This window comes from Myotis brandtii, unplaced genomic scaffold (genome assembly GCF_000412655.1).
Source record: "Myotis brandtii unplaced genomic scaffold, ASM41265v1 scaffold536, whole genome shotgun sequence".
NCBI classification, from domain to species: Eukaryota; Metazoa; Chordata; class Mammalia; order Chiroptera; family Vespertilionidae; genus Myotis; species Myotis brandtii.
The window spans coordinates 2,992,144-3,004,223 of record NW_005369967.1 but is presented as its reverse complement, the minus strand read 5'-3'; the positions used below and the strand labels follow the sequence as shown (position 1 = coordinate 3,004,223).

The 12,080-nt window shown below is 46.7% G+C and overlaps 1 long non-coding RNA gene across 1 annotated transcript in view; it reads left to right on the top strand.

Moving 5' to 3' along the window:
• The window catches only part of LOC106728116, a 13,022-nt gene extending 12,685 nt beyond the window's left edge, over positions 1 to 337 (top strand). The window contains exon 4 of the long non-coding RNA XR_001364375.1: positions 298 to 337. This is a non-coding gene — a long non-coding RNA (uncharacterized LOC106728116). The remainder of the gene's footprint in view (positions 1 to 297) is intronic.
• The last annotated feature ends 11,743 nt before the right edge of the window (positions 338 to 12,080 follow it).

Here is a 12,080-nt window from a genome sequence, read left to right as displayed (position 1 = left end):
ATCATGTGTTCAGTTGTTAACAGCCATTTTCCCTGGGGAGTGCAATTCAGAGGTCGACAGGATGGGAAAAGGGACTTTAAAGTTTCCATCTTCTACATGATTTGAATTTTGTACCAAGACTATATATCTTTTGTTGTTGTTGTGAAAGGGCGTTGTTAATCCTCCCCTGAGAATATTTTTCCCATTGATTTTTAGAAAGAATGAAAGGGAGGGGGAGAGACAGAGAGAGAGAGAAACATTGATGTGAGACACATCCAACTGGGGCCAGGGATGGAACCTGCAACCTGCCTTTGACAGGAATCGAACCTGAGACCCTTCAGTCTGCGGGCCCATGCTCTTACCACTGAGCCAAAGCAGCTAAGGTGAGTATATATCAGTTTTATAATTTTAAATAATACATGTTTTTATTGATTTCAGAGAGAGGAAGGAAGAGGTAGAGAGAGATAGAAACATCAATGATGAGAGAGAATCATCAATCAGCTGCCTCCTGCACTCCCCCTACTGGGATAGAGCCGAAAACTTGGGCATGTGCCCTGACCAGGAATCAAACCCTGACCTCCTGGTTCATGGGTCAATGCTCAACCACTGAGCCATACTGGCCAGGCCCATTTTTATAATTTAAAGTGACTTAATGCTTTAGAACACTGGTAATAAGCCGGGTGGTAGATATAGCATTTTATTATTCTAAATATTATATATGCATTATATAAACTCCATTATATATGAAATATTTCATACTAAAAACTTGATTTTTGTAAAATATATTAATTTATACACCACCAGGTAGCTCTAAGTTTAACCACATACACACAACGGATTGATGATTATTACTCTGTAACATTTTTGCTTCTTTATTCCAGTTCAGGCCCTGGTTTGCTCTCATGTTAGCTAAGTCACTTTATCCTCTCTAGGTTTCCGTTTTTGGTCAAAAGGGAAAAAAGATGTGACCAACTTCTCAGTCCACTAACAGACTTGTCCAGGAACAATAGTAAACGGGAAGGCGCTGCACATTTTAAACTGCAGTAGAACAGAGGAAAGAGAATGAGGAGGGAATTTTCACCTGGAATGAATTCCCACATCTTATCAAGGTCAGCGCTTCTCAGCGCGGCCTTCCTGGGCCCTCCCCTTCGCCCCGATTCTCTGTTCTCTGAATTCTGTCTTAGATGTTCTTAAACTTAAGGCTATACAATGATACATTTGTTTTTAAATTTATTTTTGATAGACAGAGAGAAAACACTTCTTTGTTATTCCACTTACTTATGCATTCCTTGGTTCTTTCTTGTATGTGCCCTGCCTGGGGATTGAACCCGAAACCTTGGCATATTGAGATGATGCTCCAACCAACTGAGCTACCTGGCCAGGGCCTCACACTGTGACACTTTGAACTGTTTTGTACACATTGATGATGACTTCCCCCAGAACAGGCCCCAGTGAAGGCAGGATGTCCCGATGATGGGGTTGTAGGCATTAGTGAGCAGGTAGAGGAGAGGAGATAATTTGGGGGAAAGCAAAGAATCGTCTTGCCAGAGACTAAAATGACAGGGAGTTGGACGTATTGGGAAGAACTTCAAATTAGGCTTCAGAAGCACTAGGCTTGAGTCTGGGTATTTCAGTGACTAGCTCTGAGCATGTCAAGTTTCTTCACCTTTGCGTTTTCAGTTTCTTGGGCTGTGGGGTTCGAGAAATGGGGCTGTGAAATTTGCCCTGCTTGCTTCTTCATGGTGTTTCAGGGATTTGGTGAAGCAATGTACATTTTGAAATTTTGACATGGGTGCGGCTTTGCGGAAATACACTCTAATTACTTAAAACCCATGAGGTTCTTGGGACTGTTTGTTACCGCAAGGCAACCTAGCCTATCCTGGCTAATGTTCAGCCTGAGTCTGTTTCCCCTCCTCTGGGAGAATACCTATTTCTCATAGTTGCAGTGAAGATTTCATGAGGGAATATGTATCAAGCTCTTAGCTCAACGTTGGCTCACAGAATGAGCTCACTAAGCATTTGATTCTTACCCTCCCCTAGCAAGATGGTCATTCTTGGCAAAGGTAGACAGGCCACCCGACCAGACCTTCCCATGGGCCCCAGGGGCACAGCAATGAGGTCAGTGGTTCCTCCTGACACACAGTCCTCATTCAGCAGCAGGTGTTATGGGTTCTGTCTCTCCACACTTCCCAGTTCTTTCCATGCAAATCCTGGGGCCGTAATTTGGAGCTGTTGAGAGATGTGGCACCGACAGCCCCTGGCATCCACCTTCCACTTGCAACAAGCTGTGGCAACTTCATCTCCCGGCACCACTGCCCCCACGAGGGGGGACGGGTATTGAAGGGGTGATGAAGGGGAGCCTTCCTGCCTCCTTTGCCATGAACTGTCCCCTCAGCGCCAAGCAGCACAAAATACTTTGGGGAATATCAGCATTCGGCAGAGCCTCTGAACCTCACTAGTCCATGCCTTGACTCTAATAACAACATTTAGAAGATAAATAAGTAAACTAAACACAAAACTGAGCTGTGGGTGCCATGTATGTATGTATGTATGTATGTATGTATGTAAAGTGTAACGGAATGGTGGTGGTGTTAGAAGCAAAGTATGAGTATGAGAGCTCAATAGGGAGAAGCAAACCCCCTTGGAAAAAGCACCTTGGCCTTGTGGGTTTGTCCCAGTCAGGGGAGTGGGAAGTGAGGGCGGGGCTTTGCAATCAGGCTGCTACTTTCAGCTGCATCAGGAAAGCAGTTTCATGAATCCTATCCTGAGGGACAGGAGAAGTTAAAGAGCCCTTAGAAATTTAAACCAGGGCTATAGCAGTGTTTCCCAGAACGAGTGACTCAGGATTGCTCACCTGGACACCTTCCCCATCCACAGCCACGCCCTCGCCACCCCCATACACACACACACACACACACACACACACACACACACACACACACACTCGTCCAGTTATGGAGCAGAGCATAGGAACTTAGAAATATTTTTAGACTAACCTTTGAAGACTCAAAAGAAATTCAAGTCTATTTTCAAATCTAGGCCTGGCTGTGGTGGGCCCTGGTCCTACTGCAGTCCCTCTCTCGACCCACACAAGCCCTGGCCGGGCTGGCAACAAACTACCCCAGACAGTTCAGGAAAATGGATCCACTCCCAGCATTCCACCTTATGAGAAACAGATGACTCCTTTCTCGGACTTGGCGGGCGCCTCCAGAAATCCATCCTTGTCCCTTCTTTGTTCCAAAGCAAACACTTGTCTTGGCTTCTGTTCTCGTGCCCAGACATGCTCAGCAGGAGTGGAGCTCCTGAGCCCAGGACCTGGGTCTGGAATGGAACTCAGCCAACACAGGTGAGCTGTGGACACAGTGGTGAGGCCGCTTCCATAACAAGCAACCAGACTTACTCATCCAAGTAACTTTGTCTCCTTCCAAACAGGCCCCTAGGCAGGCTATAGATTTACCTCAAGGGTGATAATGCTAACAAGGCATCAACATTGATGGAGCATTGGCCATTGGCAGACTCTGTGCTAAGAGCTTTGTGAGAATTTCCCATTTGACCCTCATAGCCCTCTTAATAGACGAGGAAATCCAGGTTCAGAGAGGTCAAGTGTGTCACTCCTGGTGGCAAAGCTGGGAGTGGAAGCCTGGCCCAGAGCTCTCCACTCCAGCGTTAGAATGACTCCAGAACTTGGAATGAACGTTGTTCTATCAGATCCTGACTGATGGTGTGAGGGGTCACCTTCATTCAGGTTCACCCAGGGAAATCAGGAATTTTCACATCCTAATGTCAACTCTCACCACAGTGTAGATGATCCTCACAACTGGCTTAGGGAAGAAGCCAGGGTGCTCCGAGAGGTTAAGGAACTTGCTGTAAGAGGCAACGCAGCCCAGCCTGTGTGGCTCAGTGGTTGAGCATTGACCTATGAACCAGGAAGTCACAATTCGATTCCTGGTCAGGATCCATGCCTGGGTTGCAGGCTCAGCCCCCCTAGTGGGGGGTATGCAGGAGGCAGCTGATCAATGATTCTCTTCCAACATTGATGTTTCTCTTTCCCTCTCCCTTCCTCTCCCTAAAATCAATAAAAAGTATATTTAAAAAATAAATAAAAGAGGCAACGCAGTAACTCTTGGATTTGATTTTTGGAAGCAGCCAAAAGCTATTTTGAGCGAAGTCTTCTAAACTAGGTACTTCATCCTGTTTGGCAGTATTAGACGCGTTCAATATAAATTTACGCATGACTGATCATCTTGTGTGGTTCATAGGCTGGTCATGAAGGCCATTCCAGAAGAGGCATTGCAGGAACAGTTAGAATTTTCCTCCTAGTCTTGAACCCAAACCCGCCTCCTTGTAATTTGCTCCTGTGGCTCCTCTTTGCATCGCGGAGCCACATGGAATTGTCCTCATCACTACCGCCTCCCCTCTCCCCCCACCCCTCCATCCTAATAAGCTTCGTTATCTAGTGGCCAAGTCAGCAGACTGGAAGCAAATTAGAAAAGATGGACATGCACTGTAGACGTTTCTAACTTACCAGTTCCCAGGTTTTACACCTAGAGAGTCTCATTTTATAGGTCTGGCTTTGGGCCCGGGCATGGTTGTTTTTTGAAGTTCAGCAAGCGACTCTAGCCAGGATTGAGAACCACTGTGCTCAGAGGAGAATGTAAACCCAGAGGGGCTGGGTAACCAGCCCAAGGTGTCACAGGAACCATATCCTAGAGCTGGACTTCGAGCCCCCACCCACCTGCCCTTCCCTTCCTCTGGGCACACCCACCCTCCTGACCCAAATGGGGGCCCCGAGCGTGGGGTGCCAGCAGGGATGAGGGGTGGGGAATAGGGTTTGGTGGTCTCTGCAGTCTGCCCAGTTCTGAAGGTGTTGCTCTCGCCCACAACAATGTTAGATTCCTTGTGACAAAGGCACTTGTGTGGGACGTGCTGTCTGGAATGCTGTAGACATGCTCAGGGACCCCTGAGAGCCGACTCTGCTTAGCCCCCACACAAGGACATGGCCCTGGAGTCAGGTCCAGACCAGGAGAGGACATGTTCGTGAACATGCTCTTGACCGGCACTTAGATGGTTAAAAAGCACATTCTTCTGGGACCATGGCGTAAGCCCTACTTTCATCCAGCCTTACAGGGATGGTGTGGGTGAGCGTCACACCCATAACCTTTAGTTGGGTCTGGCCAGGCCTTGCCTGGGTCCCTCTCTCTGTGGCCCCATATTTCAGCCTTTCTAGTTGTCTTTTTTCTTAATCCTAAAGTTCCCCAAGGTGCTCAGGTCCTGGCTCTCCGTTAGCTTTTTGCTACTAACAGAAACATTTATCTACTTGCTACTTCCCTTACCTTTTCCTCTGTGGCTGTCCCCACCCCTTTCCCTCAACTCAAGGACATACTTTATCTTAGAAGCAACAGAGGAAATTTCAGGCTAAGAACAAGGCACAGGTATAGTGAGAACTCAGCTGACCACCATCTATACACCTGAACATAAATGAATTGCTACTACACATTCAAATTCATTTGGTGCATCCTCAAAATACCCTTGTGGGATGGTTAATTTTATGGGTCAAGTTGACTGGGCCACAAGCGCCCAGCTATTTTGTCAAACATTGTGGGGTTTCTGTGAGGGTGTTTTTTAATGAGGTTAACCTTTCAATCAGTAGACTGAGTGAAGCAGATTACTCTCCTTAATGTGGGTGGGCCTCATCCAATCAGTTGAAGGCCTGAATAGAACAAAAAAAAGCGACTCCTTCTTTGAGTAAGAGGTGATTCTTTCTGCCTGATGGCCTTCAAACTGGGATGTTGGCTTTTTTCCTGCATTTGGACTTGAACTGAACTGAAACATTGGCTCATCCGGGGGTCTGGAGCCTGGTGGCCTTTGGACTGGAACTACACCATCAGCTCTCTCTCTTAAAAAAAAATAAAAATCTTTTTATTGATTTCAGAGAGGAAGGGAGAGAGAGTGGGGGGGAGAGAGAGAGAGAGAGAGAGAGAGAGAGAGAGAGAGAGAGAAACATCAATGATGAGAATCATTGATCAGCTGCCTCCTACATGCCCCTTACTGGGGATTGAGCCCCCAATCCAGGCACATGCCCTTGACCAGAATCAAACCCAGGACCCTTCAGTCCGCAGGTCAACGCTCCATCCATTGAGCCAAACCAGAGAGGGCCACCATCAGCTCTCTTGATTCTCAGGTCTTCAGACTCAGATTAGAACCACACCATTGGCTCTCCAGAGTCTTCAGTTTACTGACTTTGCAGATCTTGGGACTTGCCCACCACCTCGATCACATCAGACAACTCCTCATAATAAACCACTTTCTATATATTCATCCTATTGGGTCTGTTCCTTTGTTTGCTTTTAAAATTAACTCTTTATTGTTGAAAGTATTACATATGTCCCCCTTTCCCCCCATTGATGGTTCTGTTTCTTTGGAGGACCCTGACTGACACACCTTGCCTCAGAGATCTTGTTAACATCTCCATTTTGCGGATGGATAACATGTGTCAGAGTCAAAGCCACCACACCCACTCAGGTGTCCACTGCCCTGCCCTCTCCAGCAGAGCTGTTTGGATCTTGCTCATTCTAGCTCTGCTCTCCTCCTCCCCTCCTTTCTGCCCAGGTCTTTGTTGTCCAGGTGGAAGCCCCATCTTCACCCCCCTCCTCATTGGGACCACCATATGCCTGGATCTAGGATCTGTGAGTCCTCCCTGGGGAAGCGATATACATGGGGGAGCTAAACACATTCACTGGCCTTTCCTGGCTCTGCAGTCACTTCCCTTTTCAACTGTTGCAAATATTTCAGAACCCACATATTCCAGTTGCTTGTTAAGCCACACCATTGTTTTGGAGAGAAAGGCTATATTTCCTGGAGACTGTCTTTCTCATCTCCATTTCTTTCCCCACCTCTTTGTACATTCCTTTCTCATTCCAGATAATCTCCCCCAGCCTGTGGGTTTGTTTCCAAAACAATTCGGGTGTTTGGCCTACATATTTTGACCTGCTGCGATTCCAAAATGTTTTGGAGATATCTAGGGAGTAGGCTAGCTTCTTCTTGGCTTGGTTAGGCTGGGTACTTTTGGTATGACAACAAATGTATTCTGAATTTTAGTGGGAAAAGGGAGAGAGAACAAAGGAGGGGGAAGAAAACAAGAAAGAAACCAATAACCCAACAACCAAGTTTATAAGTGTGTTACGGTAATAGTTCCGCAAGAACAGCTTGTTCTTGCAGATAACTCTACCTCCAGCCAACCAGGAGCAGGGGCACCAATAAGCACAGCAAGCCATGTACCAACTACACGATCATAGTTATCCAGTTGTGTCTTTTGGTTTTTCATCCTTAGTATTTGAAAACACTTCAATACAGTTACCCTTAATATTTCTTCTTCATGCCCTGGTCCAGTAGCTCAGTTGGTTAGAGCATCATCACGATACACCAAGGTTGTGGGTTCTGTCCCTGGTCAGGGCACATATAAGAATCAACCAGTGAATGCATAAATAAGTGGGTCAACAAATCGATGTTTCTCTCCCCCTCCCTCAAATTAAAAAAATAAATCCTTCTTCCTTCTGAGCATATAGAGCAGCGGTTCTCAACCTGTGGGTCGCGACCCCTTTGGCAGTCGAACGACCCTTTCACAGGGGTTGCCTAAGACCATCCTGCATATCAGATATTTACATTACAATTCATAACAGTAGCAACATTACAGTTATGAAGTAGCAACGAAAATAATTTTATGGTTGGGTCACAACATGAGGAACTGTATTTAAAGGGCCGGAAGGTTGAGAACCACTGATATAGAGGAATGGGTCAGTGAAGGAACTTGCTCAGGATTAAGGTGGGAGACAAGAAGATCTTTGAAGCCTGAGCATTGTCCTCCCTGAGGCTTCTCCTCAAGGCTAGGGCCTGGAATTAGAGGGAATGTGCCAACGTGGAGTTAGAGGGAATGTGGAGGAGGCTTTCCAGGGGCAGCAGGGTGGAAGAGGGACCTGAAGAAAAGGCCTATGGGGGTGTTCCAGGAGGTCCAGGAGGTAATGGCCCAGAGCCCTCTAGCCCTCTGGTTAAAGAACCATTTAGCCATGAATAATTATCCTGGCTGTTATTTGTGTCTGTAATAACAGCCATAACAATGGATGCTGCAAAGGTCAACCCAGGGGCTGCTGTTGCCTAATGCTTTTAGTAAGGGTTGGAGGCGGAAATGAGTTGATGAAATTTGCTGTTGATCCAAACACGGCTCAGCTGGCCGAGGCGGTGGAGGCCTGCGAGAAACTCCAGATGGACTCCGTCTTCTCTGGGTCCCAGGCAAGGGTGGCAGCTAAAATTTAACTTGAACACATTCAAGGCAAGACACTTGGAGTGAAAGCTCATCTCTGCTTCTTCTATGATGCAGGGCCGGGGTGGAGCCCGAGAGGCTGCGGCAGGGCACAGAGACTGGGCACTCACTCAGCTCAGGGCAGAGGCCCACCTTAGCCCCCAGAGCAAGCAGCACGCCGGTGGAGAGGGGCTCTGGGCTCCGGCCCCCTGAGCAGCTGCTGGACCCCCAGGGGGTCTGGGCTGCCCCTTTCTGTCTGGAGTCGCATCAAATCCCACCTGGCATTCATTGGTGAAAACTCAGTACCTCCACCTCTTCGTCCTACATTACAAAAGGAGGCCCTGCCCTGGCTGGGTAGCTCACTTGGTTAGAGTGTTGTCCTGCTATGCCAAGATTTCGGGTTTGATCCCGGGTCAGGGCACATACAAGAATCAACCAATGAGTGCATAAATAAGTGCAACAACAAATTGATGTTTCTCTCCCTCCCTCTCTAAATAATAATAATAATCAATCAAAACAACTTAAAAAGAAAAGGAGGCCCTGAGAGGTGGGGAGAACTCCCACAGGCACCCAGTTAGATGGAGGCTGAACCAAGACCAGAAGCTGGAGCCCTTGGCTTCCAGTCAGAATATTTCCACTCCATCTTGTCTGCAGGCCCCACCCAGTCAGCGGCAGGTAAACGCCAGCTGGAGCTGGTAGGGGATGGAGAGACTGTGGGCCCACCCAGTTCACATTTACATCAGTCATACCTTCCAACAAATGCATATCGAGCACTTATCATATCTCATGCACAGTTATGTGGGAGGGATAAGGGCATGGAGTTTGGAGTCACGCCTCAGTCATTCAGTCCCTCTGAGCCTTGATTTCATGAAAATGAGCAACATTAATCCCGGTGCCTACCACATATAGTGAGGACTCCATGAAAGGTGGCTATACAAGATGGGGCTGGGACCCCAAGAAGTCCTTGGTCTCTCAGGGGAGCCAGATTTGTCAATAAGCGTAACTAGTGTGTATAGATGGGGTGGTTTAGGAGGACAGGGGTGAATAAAGAGGGTGCTCTCTGCTTACCAGCCTCTCAGAGGAGCCTGAATCTTCCTATTGTAAAATGCAATACTATAATGAGCTCATGCATTCAGGGTTATGGATTTATGGATTGGACAAAATAAATATGACGTGCCTCATGCTCAGGGGGCATCAACAAAGTGGTATCATTTTGGGGGGGTGAAGTCAGAGAAATCTTCACAGAACAGATGACATTTGAATTGAGTTTTGAGCGATGAACAGAACTTTACAGGAGAACAGCATGGACAAAGGCGTGCAGGAGGCAGCCGATCAATGACTCTCTCTCATCATTGATGTTTCTATCGCTCTCCCCGTCTCCTTTCCTCTCTAAAATCAATAAAAAAATATTTTTTAAAAAAGGATGTTACCAAAACTCAAATCCTTGTTACCTCTTAAATCTGTGTTCCTCTGCATGGCTTTTTGGGCAGATTCCATGTGGTAGCTCCTAAAAGCCACAGGCTCATATCAAAGCATCCTTACTGCTGGGATCTCCAGGGGAAAGGACTGTGAGCCTCTCTCCCAGGAGTGCCTGCAAGAGTCTCATTGTGTGGCATTCATTCTGATTGGGTCCCATGCCTATTCCTAAACCAATTGTTGTGCTCTAATTGGCCAGGCCCATCATTAGCCCAGCCCTGGTGGTTAGGGGTGGAGTCAACTCTACCTGTGCTACAGATTGGCTGCGGCAGGGGAGGTACCCCCCTTGAGGAAAATCCTAGAGGTACTGTTGCCAGGAGGGAAAGAGTTGCTGGGCAGTGAAACAGCAGATACCTATTAAACCCACGTCAGTATTGTATTGTTCTGTGTGTGTCTCATGTGCACTATTCCACACTAGCCACCTGACCTCCTGGCTGTTCCTTTAATACTTTTGCTTCTTCATCTATTTAGGTCTTAAATGTTACCTTTTCAAGGAAGGCTACCCTGAACACCTCATTTATAAAAAAAAAAAAAAAAAGGAACTGTCCTCCACTTCTATTATCCTATATAATAAAAGCATGGTATGCAAATTGTCCCCTCAACTGGGAGTTCTTCCGGGAGTTTGACCAGGGGGCTGGGCCAGCCAGTGAAAGGGAAGGGGTACCCAGCCAGCAGCTGGCAGCTGCTAGGGACCCTACCAGTGCGTGAATTTTGTTCACTGGGCCTCTAGTGATTTATAATAAGAAATATGTTTGGTCTCCATTTCTGGCTCGGAGCTCCTAAAACCCTTGAAATGTCCTAAATGATAAGAGCAGTAAAGGTGCCTTGATAGTCATAACGAAAGCATTCAGTCACACCTGAGTTTATGTTAATAAGGTGACTTGGAAATGAGGCAACCTAAGGATGGGGGCAGGGGAGCCAGCCCTGTGTTGCAAGGTCAGGACTTTCAACCCCACCCCCCTGACCTCCAGAGAAGGAAGAGGGGTTGGAGGTTGGATCAATTGCCAATGGCCAATGACTTAGTCATTTCTATGTAATGAAACCTGAGTAAAAACCCAAAAGGACAATGTTCGGAGAGCCTCCAGGTTGGTGAACAAGTGGCGTTTCCAGGACAGTGGTGCCTTTCCACCTTGCCACATGCATTTCTTCCATCTGTTCCTGAATGACATCCTTTTACAACAAACCCATAATCTAGTAAGTAAAATGGTTCTCTGGGTGTTGTGAGATGCTCTAGCAAATTAATCAAACCCAGGGAAGGTGTGATGGGAACCTCCTATCTATAGGGGGTCAGTCAAGCACAGGTGACAACCTAGACTTGCATAGCAGCTGGCATCTGACGTCTTAGACTGAGTCTTCACCTGTGGAATCTGATGCTATTTCCAGGTAGATAGTGTCAGAAATGAATTGAATTGTTGAACACCCAGCTGGTAGTCAGAGAATTGCATGATAGTGTTGGAAAACCCATATATTGGGTCCTCATACTCTCTATTCCCTTTTCCTGTTTTATTTTTTTCCTAAAGAGAGTCATATTGTTTTCATCATTTATTTATTATGTCTCTCCCATTGGAATGTAAGCGCCACAGGACAAGGATTTTGGTCCATTCTGTTCACTGCTACACCCTCGATGCCCAGACAGTGTCTGCACGTAGTAGGTACTCAGTCAATAATGATTGGATGAATGAATGAATGTTCACAGCCATTCTGTGGAGTAGGTGGATGAAGGTGATTCTCTTTCGATAATAGATGAAGACATGGAAACTCGAGAGAAGGATCCTGTTGGCAAAATGATTAAAAAAGAGCTGTGGGCCCTAGCTGGTTTGGCTAAGTGGATAGAGCGTCGGCTTGTGAACTGGAGGGTCACAGGTTTGATTCCGGTCAAAAGCACATGCCTGGGTTGCAGGCTTGGTCCAACATGCAGGAGGCAGCCAATCAATGATTCCCTTTCATCATTGATGTTTCTATCTCTCTCTTCCTCTCCCTTCCTCTCTGAAAGAAATACAAATATATTTAAAAATAAAAATAAAAAGAGCCGTGGCCAGTGGGGTTCCGTTGGTTGAGCATCGTCCCATGCACCAAAAGTCCCTGGTTTGATTCCTGGTTAGCAGGGCACATGCTGGGTTTTCGGGCTCAATCCCCAGTAGGGGCCATGCGGGAGGTAGGTGCTCGATGTTTCTCTCTCACATCAGTGTTTCTCTCTATCCTTTCCTCTCTCTCTCTAAAATCAATAAAAATAGATATATATTTAAAAATAAAATGATTAAAAAGAAAAACAAGACTTTTTAGCCCTGGCCAGTGTGGCTCAGTTGGTTGGGCATCTTCCTGTGTACTA